The 18999-nt window shown below is 46.6% G+C and overlaps 5 non-coding genes across 5 annotated transcripts; 4 read left to right on the top strand and 1 right to left on the bottom strand.

Annotated features, from left to right (window-relative positions):
• Positions 1–10269: 10269 nt before the first annotated feature.
• Positions 10270–10341, bottom strand: TRNAA-UGC. Its single transcript has one exon. It is a non-coding gene; the product is annotated as a tRNA-Ala (tRNA).
• Positions 10342–10441: 100 nt separating this feature from the next.
• TRNAD-GUC lies at positions 10442–10513 on the top strand. The gene has a single exon. It is a non-coding gene; the product is annotated as a tRNA-Asp (tRNA).
• A 605-nt stretch (positions 10514–11118) lies between these two features.
• TRNAF-GAA lies at positions 11119–11191 on the top strand. Its single transcript has one exon. It is a non-coding gene; the product is annotated as a tRNA-Phe (tRNA).
• A 242-nt stretch (positions 11192–11433) lies between these two features.
• On the top strand, positions 11434–11505 carry TRNAD-GUC. The gene has a single exon. It is a non-coding gene; the product is annotated as a tRNA-Asp (tRNA).
• Positions 11506–11704: 199 nt separating this feature from the next.
• Positions 11705–11776, top strand: TRNAD-GUC. The gene has a single exon. It is a non-coding gene; the product is annotated as a tRNA-Asp (tRNA).
• Positions 11777–18999: the final 7223 nt, after the last annotated feature.

Raw genomic sequence — 18999 nt, forward strand, 5'->3', positions numbered from 1 at the left:
CCCTCCGGGGTAGTTTGGTTGATAATTCTCCACCGGCTCAATACAGCGGAGAACCTCTGGAATTCCCATTCCACCCTCCGGGGTCGTTTGGTTGGTAGTTCTCCACCTGTTCGATACAGCGGAGAACCTCCACAATTCCTAATCCACCCTCCGGGGTTGTTTGGTTGATAATTCTCCGCCTGCTCAATACAGCGGAGAACCTCTGGAATTCCCATTCCACCCTCTGGGGTCGTTTGGTTGATAACTCTCCACCTTCGCAACTCACAGGAGGACAGCTGAAGTATTCCCGTAATTCTCCACCTGCGCAATTCAGTTAAGGATCTCTGCGGAATCCCAATCCGTCCTCCGGTGCCGTTTGGTCGATATTCTCTACCTGAGCCATACTGTGGAGAACCTCTGGAATTCCCAATCCGCCCCATGGGGTCGTTTGGTTGATAATTCCCCACCTGCGCGATTCCAGTGGGGGGAAAAGACTGGAAATTCCCAATCCACCCTCTAGGGTTGTTGGGTTGATAATTTTCCGCGGGTTCCTTTGTATACAGGACCTCTGTTCCCAATCCACCCCCAGGTAGTTTGGTTGATAAGCCCCAACTGCGCAGTCCGCGACTGCTAGGGGCGATTTTCTAATGCATATACCTGCGCGCAAGCGGACCACAGCAGGTCGTCTTCTCCTCGATATCTCCACTCCCCCTCCCTTCCTCCCAGGGTCACGCTCGGGTGCACCCTCTCTCACGGGAGTGGGTCCGCCCGAAGGGGGGGTGAGGAGAATCACTGATTCGGGCCTTGACGTGAATCCGAATCAATCTCCTTAGGTTGCGTCTACGGTGGCCAGTAGCACTTGTCGTGGGCATTACCCCCTTCCTTAGGTGGTATAGTTGCACCACTACGATACGGTGTTCACCTTTATACTTTGTCCCCTGCCATGGGTGGACTAGGTACAATAACACTATTTTCAGTGCATTCCCCCTTCTGTAGGTGGCGGAATTGTACCTCCACTGGGTTCTGTACCTGCCGTGTTCATTAGCTCCTTCCATTGGTGGAGCGATTCCATTCTCACCGGTCACAAGGGGTACTGTATCCATTGCCTCCTGTCTCGGGTGCTAATTGCTCTCCCATAGGGTACAGGATTGCCATATGCACTAGTTTTCACCGTGGATATTAACCCCCCTTCTGGTGGGGTGTCTGCCTGTGGCACCAGTTTGGATACGTCCGACTGTCGCACTATCCTTCCTTAGGCGGAGTGTTGCGCGTCATTGTTCTTACTACTTGCCTTACCCTCTTTCGCTAGTGATCACTAGCGGGGGAGTATCTGTACTTCTTCAGATTCTGCAATTCAACGGCGCCACGGCTCTAGGTGCCTGCGCTTATTTCATTGGGGGCGTGGCGACAGTCGGTACTTGACGGTGCTCGGTACACTTACTCTAGTACTATATGAGTTCCGCCAGTGCATACGGTGGCTGTTCCTCATTGTGTTCTTGGAGCTGGTTTTGGGCAGGATTATAACTCCTGCCCAAACCCACTTGTGTCCTAGGGGCTCCCATCTCTATGGGTTTCCATTGTCCCAATCGGGAACGGTGTTGTCCGCATCAGTAGTGGTGCGTACACCATTGCACATATCTGGTTTGTGTGCCAAAGGGCCAAGTGTTACACTGACTCCTTACTCTCTTCCACCATTCCTGATGTGGGAAGTGTTTGGGTTGGCACTCTGGTTTAGCTTTGCAGCCTATTCAGCCTGTGCGGGTACTAGCGTTCGCAGTCGCTACAGTGGGGCATTCTATCAGGTAGGGGTTCTACTCTGACGCTTGCTGGGCGGTTGTTCCTGTTCAGCGCCCTTCCCGGGTGGAGCGCTTAAAGTTAGCTCTCCTTCCCTGGGGCGGTATGGTACCGTGACTTCTACCGGATTCCTCTACGGTATGGGGGTCCTGTAGTAGCCATTGCGTAATCTGGCTCCTCCTGTACGGCTCCTTCGTCAGTTGACGGATTCTTCTGTCTCCGTATTCGGTGGCGTACGCTGCATAGGCTCCTCCTTTGGCGGGGTATGGCATCCCTGCTTTCATCCGGTGGCTACGTCTGTATACTGCTAGTCTCGGATGGGGAACGGACTTCGTCCTTCCCCCTTCTCTTTCCGTTCTTCCTTCTCTGGCTCGGGGTTCACGGCCATTCCGCAAACCTTGGTGGTTCCTCTGTTGCTACTCCCCCTCATCTATGTGATGCAGGGTTTTTGGTTCTGTGTTTTTTTTTTTTTTCTTTTTCTTTCGGTCTCGTTCTGGACCGACTGTTGGCCTGTGGCGTTCCTGTATTCCTCCTTCTACAGGTGACTCCTACCGTTGGTCCTGGCGCGCTACCGGTGTGTACCACTATCTCTCGATACTTGACTGGTGTCGGCATGTCTGTCCGATGTAGTCATGCCTTTTCGCTACGCATTCCGTGACTAGACTATGAGACTCCCCACGCCAGGATGTGCGGGGGTGCTGTCGCGTCTGTTGATGGAGTTTTGTTCCTGGAACGGGACACCCCTTCTCTTCTTCCTCCTTAAGGCAGAAGTTTTTCTCTAATCTTGGTTTGGTTGTTTGCTTCCGTCAAGCGGTTTTGCTACACCGTCGATACACGGTCGCTAACGGAGTTCTTCCGTCAATGATTCTCATATCATCACTACCTTTGACTATCCAATGTGTTGATTCCTGGCTTGCGGTTGGGCATGCCTCATTCAGGCAGCTTCTCAGTCTCCCGTCACACCTGGTCGGCTCGGGGGGACATTGGTGGACCCCTTCCGTTTCCGTGGAGCGCTTCCCCTTAGCAGGGGTGGATCCGGGGTTTTTTGCTTGGGCTTTGGTTCTTAGCTGGGTAGGTTCGGCACTGTGTGGCCTTCCAGCGTCCTCTGACCCACCCAGGGTCCTCAATTCCTTCCTACTGGGAATAGCCGTACGGTTCCTCCATGCCGTCCTCCTTTTACCGCCTTGGGATCAGACCTTGGTCTTTTTAGCACTCCGGAATTCTCCCCTTGAACCTGTCCTGGTTTTGCCAGGGGTAGGAGCTTCCCTGGGGCCGTTCTTCCTTTCTCCCGACGGTGATCTCTGATTTTCATCTCAATGAAGAATCTGGCTTTCTATCTCTGCGTACCTTCCCTTCACACCCTAAGGAACAGGTGTTGGGTCGTTTGGCCGTTGTCAGGGCTCTGACTGTTTATTTGTCAGCCTCCAGTTCCTTCCGGCGTACGTGCTCGCCTTGGTTTTGTCTTTCCGGAGGGTCCTCGCATAACATTGGCGGCCTCCAGGGTGTCAATTGCACGTCTGCATTTGTTGAACTTCTGTCCCCGGGGCAGGGTTCCACCCTTCAGTGTTGCGGCTCCTTTCACCAGAGGGGTTAGCGCTCTTGGGCTCGCATGGTTCAAGGTTCAGCCGCAGTTGTGCGGGGCGGCTACTGCCCTCCTCCGCTCATTCACAAATATTTGCCAAGTGCATACTTATGCATCGGCGGGCACCGCTTCTGGAAGCTTGGTCTTGCAGGCAGCAGTTTCTGTTGCCTGCAGGGGCGATGGCTCCATGGGTCTGTGTTTCTTTCCCCCCCCCTTGTGGACTGCTCTTGGACGTCCCAAGGTCTCTGTGTCCCCCAATGAATATGGGCGAGAAAAGGAGATTTTTGTATAACTTACCAGTAAAATCTCTTTCTCGCTCTTCATTGGGGGACACAGCACCCACCCAGTATTGTTGTTTGGTCACAGTTGTGGCAGTTGATGGTTTGAGCCTGTTGGGTCCTTGCCATGGTTGGTGTTCTGTGTTTTTTCTTAGCTTGCTTCTCCTACTGCTTCTCACAAACTGAAGCTCTCTCTCCAGGCTGGAGGGGGTATAGCTACCAGGGGAGGAGCTAACAGCTTTATCTAGTGTCAACGCCTCCTAGAGGACATAGCTATACCCAAGGTCTCTGTGTCCCCCAATGAAGAGCGAGAAAGAGATTTTACTGGTAAGTTATACAAAAATCTCCTTTTTGCACAATGTTCATACAGCGGGCAGAGTAGTGGCATAGAGGGGAAGGTGGCATAGCCCGGCGATTAGAATGGTGGCACACATCAAGACAATTTAGACTAGCACATCCAGTCACAGGTGCAAATCTATAAAGCTAACAGAACTAGGGATTATTCTGGATTACATTAACGTTGGTAGATGGGCCCAAGACACATTTGATCAAAAATGTGTGCGAAGGACTTCCATTTTTCATGTACAGACGTGGACAAAATTGTTGGTACCCTTTGGTCAATGAAAGAAAAAGTCACAATGGTCACAGAAATAACTTTAATCTGACAAAAGTAATAATAAATTAAAATTCTATAAATGTTAACCAATGAAAGTCAGACATTGTTTTTCAACCATGCTTCAACAGAATTATGTAAAAAAATAAACTCATGAAACAGGCATGGACAAAAATGATGGTACCCCTAACTTAATATTTTGTTGCGCAACCTTTTGAGGCAATCACTGCAATCAAACGCTTCCTGTAACTGTCAATGAGACATCTGCACCTCTCAGCAGGTATTTTGGCCCACTCCTCATGAGCAAACTGCTCCAGTTGTGTCCGGTTTGAAGGGTGCCTTTTCCAGACTGCATGTTTCAGCTCCTTCCAAAGATGCTCAATAGGATTGAGGTCAGGGCTCATAGAAGGCCACTTTAGAATAGTCCAATTTTTTCCTCTTAGCCATTCTTGGGTGTTTTTAGCGGTGTGTTTTGGGTCATTGTCCTGTTGCAAGACCCATGACCTGCGACTGAGACCAAGCTTTCTGACACTGGCTAGTACATTTCTCTCTAGAATTCCTTGATAGTCTTGAGATTTCATTGTACCCTGCACAGATTCAAGACACCCTGTGCCAGACGCAGCAAAGCAGCCCCAGAACATAACAGAGCCTCCTCCATGTTTCACAGTAGGGACAGTGTTCTTTTCTTGATATGCTTCATTTTTTCGTCTGTGAACATACAGCTGATGTGCCTTGGCAAAAACTTCGATTTTTGTCTCATCTGTCCACAGGACATTCTCCCAGAAGCTTTGTGGCTTGTCAACATGTAGTTTGGCATATTCCAGTCTTGCTTTTTTATGATTCGTTTTCAACAATGGTGTCCTCCTTGGTCGTCTCCCATGTAGTCCACTTTGGCTCAAACAACGACGGATGGTGCGATCTGACACTGATGTTCCTTGAGCATGAAGTTCACCTTGAATCTCTTTAGAAGTCTTTCTAGGCTCTTTTGTTACCATTCGGATTATCCGTCTCTTAGATTTGTCATCAATTTTCCTCCTGCGGCCACGTCCAGGGAGGTTGGCTACAGTCCCATGGATCTTAAACTTATGAATAATATGTGCAACTGTACTCACAGGAACATCTAGTTGCTTGGAGATGGTCTTATAGCCTTTACCTTTAACATGCTTGTCTATAATTTTCTTTCTGATCTCTTGAGACAGCTCTTTCCTTTGCTTCCTCTGGTCCATGTCGAGTGTGGTACACACCATATCACCAAACAACACAGTGATTACCTGGAGCCATATATATAGGCCCAATGGCTGATTACAAGGTTGTAGACACCTGTGATGCTAATTAGTGGACACACCTTGAATTAACATGTCCCTTTGGTCACATTATGTTCTGTGTTTTCTAGGGGTACCATCATTTTTGTCCATGCCTGTTTCATGAGTTTATTTTTTTACATAATTCTGTTGAAGCATGGTTGAAAAACAATGTCTGACTTTCATTGGTTAACATTTATAGAATTTTAATTTATTATTACTTTTGTCAGATTAAAGTTATTTCTGTGACCATTGTGACTTTTTCTTTCATTGACCAAAGGGTACCAACAATTTTGTCCACGTCTGTATAGTAGGTATATCCTCCTATAAAACATAACTTTTACTAAGTCCTTTTTTATAAAATACTAAAAGTTTTAACTTTTTTTTTCCGTACACCTCCCACAACAGCACTTCAGCAGGAGGATACCCCGCCCCCAGGGACAGGAAACGACGTAGAAAGCAGAAGTTTAAATGCCTCCTCCCCATTACCTTCTCCAGTCGTTTCCTGTCCCTTGGGATGAGTGGAAAGCGGGCAGGCTCCCTCCTGCCGAAGTTCCATGCGCCCAGCCTGCGGTGAGTATTCCCTGCTTTGCAGGAGGGCTGTGGCAGAGCGGCGGACGCTGGGGGCGAGATACGGCTCCCACCGCTTGCTTCCGGCATAAGTCCTCACGTTAGGAAGCCCCCGGACGGTGCATCGGCTCAGGAAGAAGCCGCTTGCAGGGCCAGAAGGCGTGCGGGATCTATGGGCCGAGATCTCGCGAGATCCGGTCACGTGAACCCGGCTAGGCCATGTGACGCGCCGGCAGGTCAGGTGACCAGGAAATGATTCAAATTGGTGTCGGGAAGCTGGAAAACGCAGCTCAGTGTCTCCAGCAGAGCAGCAGTGGATCCCTCGGCATGTCTGCAGCAGGAGAAGCCTTCTGATGCCCCTAAGGCCCCCAGTCCGGTAAGCCTCCTCCGGAGTGATTTTATTTTACACTATCACCTGTGGGTTATTCCTGGTGACGGTTGCCCCACTCCTTCCTCTATAATAAAGGAGCCCCTGCTCTTTTCTTTGTTCTTTCAGAATAAAGAGAATCCGGAAGGAGTGGGGAATCTGCACAGAAAAGAAAATGTGCTATTTGCAAAAAGCATCTGGCAGTACATAGTAAAAAACCTATCTGCCAAAGATGTACAGACAAAATAATGGTTGAAGATTCCCCTTCTCTTGTGGAGAATTTACGTTCCATTATAAGAGAAGAAGTGAGCTCAGCGGTGGAAGCAAAAATGTCGTTCCTTTCCCCAAAACCTTCCACTTCTAGAATGGTCACGGAGCCCCAGATAGAATGGGATATGGAGGACGACGACGATAATGGTTCGTCTGACTCAGGACCCTCCTCTGATGAAGAGGTCAGTGGGCCGTTATGCTCAGTAGAGGACACTGACGCCCTCTTGAAAGCAATAAGATTAACTCTAAATATTGAAGAATCTAGACAGTCACAGTCGGTCCAGGATCAGATCTTCAAAGGGCTGGGTGATAGGAAGAGGAGAGTGTTCCCGATCCATGACAGGATCCGAAAGCTTATACGGGATGAATGGAAGGACCCAGAGAAAAGGGCTGGTACTTCAAAAGTCTTTAAAAGAAAATATCCCTTTAGCGAGGAAGATTCGGCTCTTTGGGATAAAACACCAAAGGTTGACGCTCCTGTTGCACGTATTTCTAAAAAGGCAGCCTTACCTTCTTACCAAAGGTTTTTTTCTAAATTCCACTGCCAACAGGAGATCTCCTTACCTTCCTTCTGCGCAGGGGCGAAGTCTCCGAGGGGGATGTACGTAGATGTATTCTTTGCTATCTGGAAGCCACCAAGGGACTGCGAAAGTCCGACCGTCTTCTGGTCCAGTATGCAGGCCAAAATAGGGGGCAAGCAGCTTCAAAAATTACTATAGCTCGCTGGATAAGAATGACCATTGCAATGGCCTATACAGTTAAAGGTCTTACTCCTCCGGGGGGTCTAAAAGCCATTCAACCAGAGCAGTCTCCACCTCCTGGGCAGAATCTGCTTCCGCCTCCTTGTCACAGATCTGCCAGGCCGCTACGTGGGCAAATCCTTCCACCTTTTTTAACCACTATAGGTTGGACGTTCAGTCCAATTCGGATTTGTCGTTCGGACGTAAAGTCCTGTCAGCGGCAGTCCCCCCCTAATGGATTCCTTTGTTATTCCTCCTGCTGAAGTGCCGTTGTGGGAGGCGTACGGAAAAGTACGGATAATTACTCTTACCGGTAATTGGATTTTCCATATAGCCTCCACAACGGCACTGGGTTTTTTTCCACCCATTAATGTCTTTACTTTTTTTTTGTCGATTATAACTTGATTTAGATCTCCCTACAAATAAAAGGTTACTTCTTCAGCATCATCCTGGTTCCTTTGGTATTTACTGGAGAAGGTAATGGGGAGGAGGCATTTAAACTTCTGCTTTCTACGTCGTTTCCTGTCCCTGGGGGCGGGGTATCCTCCTGCTGAAGTGCCGTTGTGGAGGCTATACGGAAAATCCAATTACCGATAAGAGTAATTATCATCTTTTGTATTTTTATAAAATTGTTTAAAAGTTATGGTATGTTTTTAAAGGAGAAGGTTATGGTGATTTGATAGTGTATTACCCTCTACAATATATGAGATTATGGTGATTTTATAGTAGGTATATAATTAATCAAGCCATGGACTTCTGAAGTTCCAGAGGAGATTATGGAATGGAGTCTTGTCCAAGGTGCACCTCAGCCGCTGAGGGTGAATGTCTTAGGAAATCAGCAATACTGTGCTTTTTCCAGCATCTTGGCATTGTTGTAGTTGTGGGCCTTAGTCCTTTTCACTTCAAGGGAACCTGTCACCAGGATTTTGTGTATAGAGCTGAGGACATGGGTTGCTAGATGGCAGCTAGCACATCCGCAATACCCAGTCCCCATAGCTCTGTGTGCTTTTATTGTGTAAAAAAAACTATTTGATACATATGCAAATTAACCTGAGAGGAGTCCTGTCCCTGACTCATCTTACATACAGGACTCATCTCAGGTTAATTTGCATATGTATCAAATCGTTTTTTTTTTACACAATCAAAGCACACAGAGCTATGGGGACTGGGTATTGCGGATGTGCTAGCGGCCATCTAGCAGCCCATGTCCTCAGCTCTATACACTAAATCCTGGTGACAGGTTCCCTTTCAGTGTCTGAGACTATGTTAAGGCCTCTCACACGACTGGATGGCTTTTTCAGAGTTTTGCGTTCTGTTGTTCCGTTCTTTGTTTCTGTTCCGTTTTTGTATATGTCATACACAGTATACAGTAATTACATAGAAAAAATTGGGCTGGACATAAAATTTTTAATACATGGTTTGGCAAAAACGAAACAGATACGGAAGACATATGGATGCATTTCCGTATGTGTCCCTTTTTTTTTTTTTTTTTCCGGACCTTTTGACTTCAATGGAACCACAGAACATGATTTGCGGGCAATAATAGGACATGTTCTATCTTTTCAACAGAACGGAAATACGGAAACAGAATGCATACGGAGTACTTCCGTTTTTTTATTTATTAATTTATTTATTTTTAGGAACAATTGAAATGAATGGTTTCGTATACGGAATGCAAAAAACGGCCAGTAAATGGGAGAAAAAAAATGGTCGTGTGAAAGAGGCCTTACGGGTCTCATCAATCATTTTACAGGGAGTGTAAAAAAATAAATAAATATGTATTGACCATTTCAACATTTTTATGGAATTTTCTTTACCCCTTAGTTAACAACCCTTTTTACAGTGGTCACTAAAGGGCTCATGCCCACGAACGCAAGGGCTCTGTGCCATAGCGGTCCGCAATGCACGGATACCGGCCGTGTGCAGACTTTGCTACAGCTGCGGACCCATTGACTTGAATGGGTCTGTAATCTGCAAAATATGGCAAAAGATAAAAACATGACTTATCTTTTGCGGTGCAGAGGCACTGGCCTGAAAGCCCACAGAAGTGCTTTATAGTGTTTTTGTGGGCTTCCGATCAGTGGTTCTGCGCCACAAAAGATCTGCATGCACACGGCCAGTGCATTCAGGCCCATCGTTTTCAGTCCATACTAAAGGCATGGAGCCCTTAGGCTGGGCCACTGCCTTCACTTGAGTATAGCACTGACAGAATAACATTGCATTGTGCATAATAGAAACTTTTTAAAAGATTGACGTTTCCTTGTGGTAAATAAGAAAAATAAAAAATATATGTTAAAAAAAAGTGCACATCTTCTTCTGACAGTTCAGAACGGATAGATAAATGGTGAATGTTGAATAATGGTGTGAACTCACCCTTAGGCCTCATGCACACGACCGTTGTTTTGGTCCGCTTCCGAGCCGCAGTTTTTGCGGCTTGGATGCGGACCTATTTACTTCAATGGGACCGCAAAAGATGCAGACAGCACTCCGTATGCTGTCCGCATCCCTTGCTCTGTTCCGTGGTCCGCAAAAAAAAAAAAAAAAATAGCCTGTCCTATTCTTGTCCGTTTTGCGGACAAGGATAGGCAGTTATATTAATGGCTGTCTGCGCCGTTCCGTGTTTTGAGGATTGGCAATTTGCAGACTGCAAAACGCACAACAGTTGTGTGCATGTACCTTATTATGCTTTATTCCACAGGTCTCGCAGGGAGGAGTGGGAATAAATAAAAAAAAGCTGGATGAAAAGGTACACAGAAAAAAAAAAAAAAATTGCCCTGGAGATGCCGGGGATTGAACCCGGGGCCTCATACATGCAAAGCATGCGCTCTACCACTGAGCTACATCCCCTTTGTGCTCAGCAGTGAAACTTTGTGATTGTAGACAGTAAAAGCAGAACAGACCATTTCATACTAGGACAGGAAAATGAGGAGTTGGTTCCCACAGCCAATCCTCGTTAGTATAGTGGTAAGTATCCCCGCCTGTCACGCGGGAGACCGGGGTTCGATTCCCCGACGGGGAGGCTTGAGTTTTTTTTTTTTTTGCAGTCATCCAGAGCTGAATGTCCAACACAAACTGCATAAAGACCGGGTCCAGCCACAGGTGGCAGATCCCTTGTGGAATATCCGCAGCACACATGACGGAATTCAGTTACTGCAGAAGATTTCTTCCACTAAATACCCCCTTTGTATGTCCGCAGGGCACAGTTCTGCCATCTTCAGAGCTGTTTCCCTTTGAAATGAATGACAGGTAGAAAGGAGGAGGCTGCTGTCAGGATTTTATATCATAATCAGCATCATTTTTATTTATTTTTTTTTCATATGATTTTTTTCCTGCCGTGTTTTTAACGCGTTTTTGGGCAAGAATCCAATGGAACTCTGGACACGGATTCCACGAAAAATCTGTGTCAAGAATAGACGAGGCACTTCTTTTTCTGCTGGATGAGGTTTTTATAACTGCAAACAGAAAAAATAAAAACGACATATAGTTCATACATGTAGGTCCCCCATTGAAATAAATGGGGAAGTTCCTCATACCTTATGGCCAGCTTTTTGACGCAAAATCCTTACCTAAAATATTGCTAATTGAGCCTTCATTACAGAAAGATTTGCAACCACTTATCAGTCAGCCGAAATAGCTCAGTTGGGAGAGCGTTAGACTGAAGATCTAAAGGTCCCTGGTTCGATCCCGGGTTTCGGCAGTTGTTTTTTTTTTCCCCCCCTCTCCTACTACACGTCTCTTGTGAAATGGCGTTATGAGGAATATCGATAATCTGCTTGTGTGTGTCTTTACTGCATGTCTTCTTACAAGAAGTGCTATAGGAGCCCATGATCTTAGGGCTGTGTAATTATTACACAACATGTAATAAGGGGAAGCTGTTCAGTCACATGATTTGCTTGAGGATACATTACAGTGTTTCATTTCGGCTGGATTACCAGCCAATCCTCGTTAGTATAGTGGTAAGTATCCCCGCCTGTCACGCGGGAGACCGGGGTTCGATTCCCCGACGGGGAGGCTAAGTTTTTATTTATTATCCGCCTCCTTTATACAGAAATATTGTAGAATTGGTTCCTTTGGTAGCAAAGGAGTCACTGTATTCATCGGCATCTGTTCGCATCATTATTTTACCACATATCTAATTTATGAATGTACTGAAAAGAACAGGACCGAATTCAGCAACAAGACCTATGCTGATCTGCCTGACGACAGCTAATCCTCGTTAGTATAGTGGTAAGTATCCCCGCCTGTCACGCGGGAGACCGGGGTTCGATTCCCCGACGGGGAGGCAAACATTTTAATTTCTTTCACTCTGCTGTTCCATTAGGGGGGGAATTCGTCTAGGATCGCACATTGTTGTTTTGTTAAAGCCCAAATCGCAATTCCAGTCCTATAATAGATCTTGCTTGGTGGGCTGGCGATTTGCCATGCGCCATATTTCAGAGTCTCTTTGATAAACCTGGATTTCTAGTGAGAATTTCCTTTTTCTGGACCCTTTTCAATGCAGAGATTGTTCTTTCTAGCAGTTGGAGGAATTCCAGTCTAAATAAAGCCAGTAGCTTCCTCAACAAATTTCCCGTTAGGCCGATGTACCTGGCCATGTGCCCTCTTGATTTCAACTATATGAGTCCTTTCACACGACCGCATGTATTTTGCAGCCCGCAAAACGTGGATCCATGCCGCCCATGTCCCATGTTGCATCCGTTTTTTTTTTTTTTTTTACCAATTGTAACAATGTCTATTGAATAGGACAAGAATAGGTCATGTTACATTTTTGTTTGCGGAGCTACGGAATGGACATACGGATTCGGACAGCACATGGTGTGCTGTCTGCATTTTTTTGCAGACCCATTGAAATGAATGGGTCCGCATTCATTACTCAAAAAATGCGAATCGGTTGTGGAACAAAAATACAGTCATGTGAATGGGGCCTATATATGCAACTGCTATCCTCCAGTTTCTGGCAATGATACAGGTGCGGGCAGCAGTATTTTGTGCTGCACTGTAGTATTTGGTTCTACTGGGGCGGTATTTTGTTCTGCAATATAGTATTGCTGGCTCCGACTACTTCTGTCAATTTGGATTCACTCACAACATGGGGCCAGTTTTAGTTTTTTTCCAGGGCCACTTTAAGTTCCCAGTCTGTCCCCGTTGTGCATTGTGTTATATCTGTGTAGTGTATTGTGTATGTCTCCACTGTTCTGCCAAAACAGCTGCAATGGTCAAAGCATGGTCCTTAAAAGCCTTGTCCTGTGATCCCTGGCACAAAGACGATAGCAGAATATCCTTTAAAGGAGTATTTCCATCTGGACATTTACGGTATATCGATGAGTGAAAGCACTATATATGTGCAGTTTATACTGGCACACATTATGGGGACACTACGGAGATGGGGGTAGCACTATAGGGGCATTTACTGGGGCCACTATATAGGGACATATTGTGGGGGCACTATAGTGACCTTAGCTCAACTGGTGTTACCAAGAGGGGGTAATTTTAGTACTGGCACACAGAACGGGCATTTTTGTACTAGTTAACATTATTAGGATGTATTTTTTGCATTGGCATACATCATAAGGGGGCATTTTTGTATTGGCGCTCATTAGGGGGCATTTTTCTGTTAATCCGGATGATACCGGATGAGACACATCCGTCTAACGGATCCGGAAAATAAGGCATTCCGTATGTACATGGCTTTTCCGGAACTGCCTGCCGGATTCTAACAACGCTAGTGTGAAAGCACTCTAAGCTGCAAGTGTAATAACACTCTTAGGTTTTCTTTACATCACAAACCTTAGAAAACTGATATGTTTAATAGGCATATGCCAAACGTGCACAATTTTTTTCTGTTTTGCTTTCCTTTCCTGCCCACTGTTTAACTAGATGGGAAAAGGCTTGTATTATTCCATCTAGTAAAAAAAAAAAAACATGGTCCCTTTAAAAATTCCACCTCATCCCTAACCTCACCACTATAGTTATCCCTGCCTTTACCCACGTCGTCAACCTATCGCCAACCACTGGTGTCTTCCCTGCCACTTTTAAGCATGCAGTCATCACACCCATACTCACCCTCCCTGGACTCAACCACTTTATCCAGTTATCGCCCCATTTCACTGCTCCCATTTGCATCCAAACTCCTTGAACAACATGTCCATCTCGAATTGTCCTCTTACCTCTTATCCCACTAACCTTTTGACCAGCTGCAATCTGGCTTCAGACCCAATCACTGCACTGAAACTGCCCTAACCAAAGTCGCCAATGATCTGCTAACTGCCAAAGCTAAAGTCACTACTCTGTGCTCTTCTTTCTTGACCGCTAGGGTTGTCACAATACCAAAATGGATTCGATTTCGATACCATAAAAAGTATTGCGATATTCCATACCATTCGATACCACGTTAAAAAAATAAAACACCAAAAAACCCGTGTGCATTCTGTATTTTATGGAATGTCCGGCAATCGAACAGTACTATCCTGTTTGTTTGTTTTTTTTTTTTATGGGGGGGGGGGGAAGGTGGCTATAACAAATGGCGTATCACTGTTTTTATTAGTTTTTTTCTGTTACGGCGATTAACGCATTGGAGATTTCTTTTATATTTTAATAGTTTGGACTTTTCGGATGTGGCGATATGTAATATGTTTATTTATTTATTGTTTATATATTTTATATTTAAAATTGGGAAAGGGGGTGATTTAAACTTAAAGGGAGTCTGTCACCTAATTTTCACCATTACAACTAACAACACTGCCTCATAGAAGATTGCAAACCCACTCTAAATATATTTGTGTGTACTATGTGTCTTTATTCCATGTCCAGGAAAAGCACTTTTAGGGTGGGTTCACACTAGCGTTAGGGAATCCATTATGGTTTTCCGTTATAACATGGTATAACGGAAAATAACAGAATGCCCAGGCAGAATGCAAAACAGAAGCCTTTAAAAGGCATTCCGCTTGCTTTCTGTCCTAATAGAAGTCTATGGGAAAGCATAACGGATCCGTCTGGGTTCCGTTATGCAAGACGGAAAACAAAGTCCTGTCGACAGGACTTTAAAAGGCTTCCCTTTTGCATTCCGTCATAATACAAGTCTATGGGAAGAAGAACGGATCCGTCCTTCCGTCTTATGGATTCCGTTATTTTCCATTATAACCATGTAATAACGTTAAGCCATAATGGAATCCAGAACGCAGATGTGAACCCACCCTTATTCTGCTGAATAACAGCTCCCAAGTGTCCAGCTGAAAGTGAAGGTAAAAACAGCTTTCACTCCTGACTCGATTTCTAACGGCTATATCTTCTGATATAGTGGATATAATGCAAGGTCAGGCCCATGTTTCTAGCTGGTACCAAACCAAGATATGAGCAGGTAAAGCAGCCATCCCCTCTTCAGTCTGGTTTGCTTTGGGCACTTGAAGCTGCAGAGCTGGGCACTTAGGAAATGCACCACCAATGACTTTAGGGGGGTTGGGGTGGCCACACTGCGCCACCAATGTTTTTAATACTGGGGTTGGGGGGGGCGCACTTTGCCACCAATAAAGATAACTAACCTTTTAATACAAATACAGGTGGCAGGTGCCGGCGGCATAATCCCATACCCGGCACCCAACCTCTATGACAAGGCGCTGCGATCCGGGGCACTTAACCCCTCAGGTGCGGCATCTGAGGGGTTAATTGCCAAGGATCGCAGTGCCCTGTCATAGATGCTGGGTATGTGATTCTGCGGCCGGCACCCGCCACCTGCATTTGTATTAAATGTTAGTTATCTTCATTGGTGGCTCAGTGGCCACAGCCCCTCCCCTCCTCCGACCCTCTCTCCTCTCATTGGTGGCAGCAGCACAGTGGGGACAGGGGGAGTGAGGGACTCCTTCTCCACTGTGCTGCTGAGGAGAACATGGAGCGCGCTAAGAGCAGCACGTGCCATGTTCTCTGATACTAGGCTGTGCAGTCGATCTCTTTGTACCTCACCAAAAGAACCTTCAGCATTTCCCATTTATGCACTACCACCTCTTCAAGTCCCCTCTCTGTTGGTGTCCCTCAAGGCTTCTCCATTTACACATTCGGCCTGGGACAGCTCAAACAATCCCATGGCTTCTAATACCACCTCTGTGCTGACGACACTCAAATCTACCTCTTTGGCCCAGATGTCACTTCCCTGCTATCCAGAATCCCAACAAATCTTCACTCTTCTCCTCCTGCTTCCTAAAACTCATCATGGAGAAAACTGAATTCATTGTCTTTCCCACATGTCACTCAGCCCACCTACCAAACCTATCCATTACAGTTAATAGCTGTAACGCTCCAACGGGTGTGGACCCGCTGTACCACTTACCGGTTTGGCTTTGGGCCAAACCTGGAAGCGGAATCTAAGTGTTCCCCTGGTTTTGACCCTTTATCCCGCTCCAAGATGCGGAAGCTTATCTTAGCTGCAGGGGAGACACCAGGTTGCTACCGCAAGAGTGGCCCGGTTAAGTGGCAGCTGGCCGAGCAGGCCAGAACGCCCCAGTGCAAGCACTGGGGATACAGGAACATGGAGAAAGCTGTCACTGGATGGAAGGAGCGCAGCAGCACAGTCAGATGAAGCAGAGCTGAGTTAGTGATTTAGCAGAGCTGGAGCTGTTAGAACAGCAGAGCTGGATAGCTCATGTGCAGCAGGTGTAACAAGCTGAACAGCAGACAGAGGCGTGGTCGACAATCCGAATCATACACTTGAGAGCAGTTAGGTACAGGAGGATCAGGCAGAGACGAGGTCAGGATACAGGCTAAGGTCGGAAGCAGGATACAACAAGCTGGAACCCTCGCTGTAGTAAACTACAATATTGCTCAGGAAGGGGGAAGCACCCTTATAAAGGTGGTGCCTGGCCGAGATTGGAGAGAAGGCGTAAACGGGGGCATGCACGAACCCTTAAAGAAAAAGGATGCATGTGGCTCCTACAAGGTGCAACTGAAGCTGTCGCCGCCCGCAACAGTGCAGGAAAGCGGGTCCCGAGCCTGCACGGAGAAGAGGAGCCTTGTGTGCTGTTCGACTGAGGTACATAAGAGGATGCGCTGCACGCTGGCGGCTGCCAGCTGCCATTGTTACAATAGCATAATGCTTTCTCCAGGTCCATTGCCTGGGATAACATTTGATTCTGCCCAAGCCACACATACAAAACCTTACCTCCACCTGCCATTTTCAACTTAAGAACATCTCTCGTATTTGTTCCTTTCTCACCCTGAGTCAACTAAAATGCTAGTGCATGCTCTCGACATCTTCTGCCTGGACTACTGCAACATCCTCCTGTGTGGCCTCCCATCCAGCACTCCAGCTCCCCTCCAATCTATTTTCAACTCTGTTGTCCGATTATTCAACATCTCCCCTCGTTTCTCCTCTGCCTCCCCCCCTCTAGTAATCTCTTCACCAGCTCCCCATCGCCCATAAAATTCAGTTTAAAATACTTACAAATACATATAAGGCCATCCACAACCTGTCCCCTCCTTACATCTCTGACCTGCTTTCTCGATACATCCCCACAAGTAATATCAGATCCTCACAGGACCTCCTCCTCTGTTCTCCTCTCATCTGTTCTTAAAGGGTTTCTACCACAAGAAATAATGTTATGTAGCTGACTGACATTAGCGATGCGCCCATGTCAGCACTACATAACAGTATGTTTCTAATGTTATTCCCTGCAGCCGTTTTAGTTAAAAATGCACTTTTATTATATGCTAATGAGCCTCTAGGTGCTATGTGGGCATAAAATCAACACCTAGAGGCTCCGTCCATTCACTCTGTATTCCGCCCAGGTCCTGTGTTGTACCCGCCCATCTCCTCTTGATTGATGCCACTGTTCCCTGCATCGTTGGCGAAATCCCGCGCCTGCGCCGTTCACTTCGGTCTTCGGCGCAGTGAGTGAATGATGCGATCCTGGTGCCGGCTTCCTCACTGCGCCTGCGCCGACTACGTCACAGTGAGGGCCTTCCTCACTGTGACGTAGTCGACGCAGGCGCAGTGAGGAAGCCGGCACCAGGATCGCATCATTCACTCACTGCGCCGAAGACCGAAGTGAACGGCGCAGGCGCGGGATTTCGCCAACGATGCAGGGAACAGTGGCATCAATCAAGAGGAGCTGGGCGGGCACAACACAGGACCTGGGCTGAATACAGGAGGAGTGGACGGAGCCTCTAGGTGCTGATTTTACGCCCATATAGCACCTAGAGGCTCATTAGCATATAATAAAAGTGCATTTTTAACTAAAACGGCTGCAGGGACTAACATTAGAAACATACTGTTATGTAGTGCTGACATGGGCGCATCGCTAATGTCAGTCAGCTACATAACAGTATTTCTGGTGGTAGAAACCCTTTAACACAATTGACTACAAGATTTCTCACATGTAGGGGTGAATTGGCCATAGACACTACAGGGAAATTTTCCGGTGGGCCAATGCCCCAGGGGGCCACCCAAGTCCTACTCTCTGCCTCTGACCAGGTACATAATGACCTCTCAACAGTAATTAACGCTGTGAGAATCATCCAGCCAGCGACAGCGCATGCCCTCCTGAATTCAACTGCTGTGGCCCACACCTTCTAAGCCCACTGATACATAGACAACTGGAGGAGGAGAAGAGAAGATGGTAGCTATTTATTGTCACCACAGAGAGCCAGCTTTTGGGGCAGTATATTGTGTTATTTGGTTCTGCTGAGATGTTTCACTATGGTATTTTTGACCCCGTCTACTTGCGTTGTCCCCCCTTCTGTTAATTTGGACCTGCCTACAAAATGAGGCCACTTTTAGTTTTTTTTCCAGGGACACTTTAAGTTCCCCTGTATCTGGAACTCACTACCCCAACATATCAGACTCTCCTCCAACATCCAAACCTTCATGAGAAACCTGAAAACCCACCTTTTCAGGAAAGCCTTACACTTGCAATAACATTCTACCACCACACAGCCACATGAGCAGCCTGACCTACTGTGTTCTCCCCTTCCCTTGTAGATTGCAAGCTCTTGTGGGCAGGGTCCTCTACCCCTCTGTACCAGTCTGTTAATAGTTTGTTATTGTATTTTTATATTTGTGTAGCCCAGTCTGGTACATCGTCATGGAATTAATGGGGCTTTCAAATAAGTAATAATAATAATAATAAAAATGCAGGAAAACTGAATCAAATGGATACAACAGACCCGTTGTTGTTTTGTTTTTTATGAAATCCTGGCAGACAACTTATAATGGTTGACAAAGTAAAGAGTGAGCTCCAAGAGGCTGCACTACAGATATGGTCCAATAAGATCAGGCATTGAGACCAAACAAAGGAAATGGGCTCTAATAAAGAGGATCTAAGCTCTGATAGACAAAGGTAATGTCACGCCCGTGTATGGGAGGGAGACACCACACCGGATGAAGAAGGAGAGGGAACAAGGAACAAGGCCTAAAAGCTAGGGTAGAAAGAAGGACACCTCCTAGTTAAATCCCTAGTCACAGTCCTGACTGGCTGTCAGTATGAACAGACCCCAAAGGTAGGTGAGTTCATACACAGG

The sequence above is a fragment of the Bufo gargarizans genome, chromosome 1 (assembly GCF_014858855.1).
Source record: "Bufo gargarizans isolate SCDJY-AF-19 chromosome 1, ASM1485885v1, whole genome shotgun sequence".
NCBI classification, from domain to species: domain Eukaryota; kingdom Metazoa; phylum Chordata; class Amphibia; order Anura; family Bufonidae; genus Bufo; species Bufo gargarizans.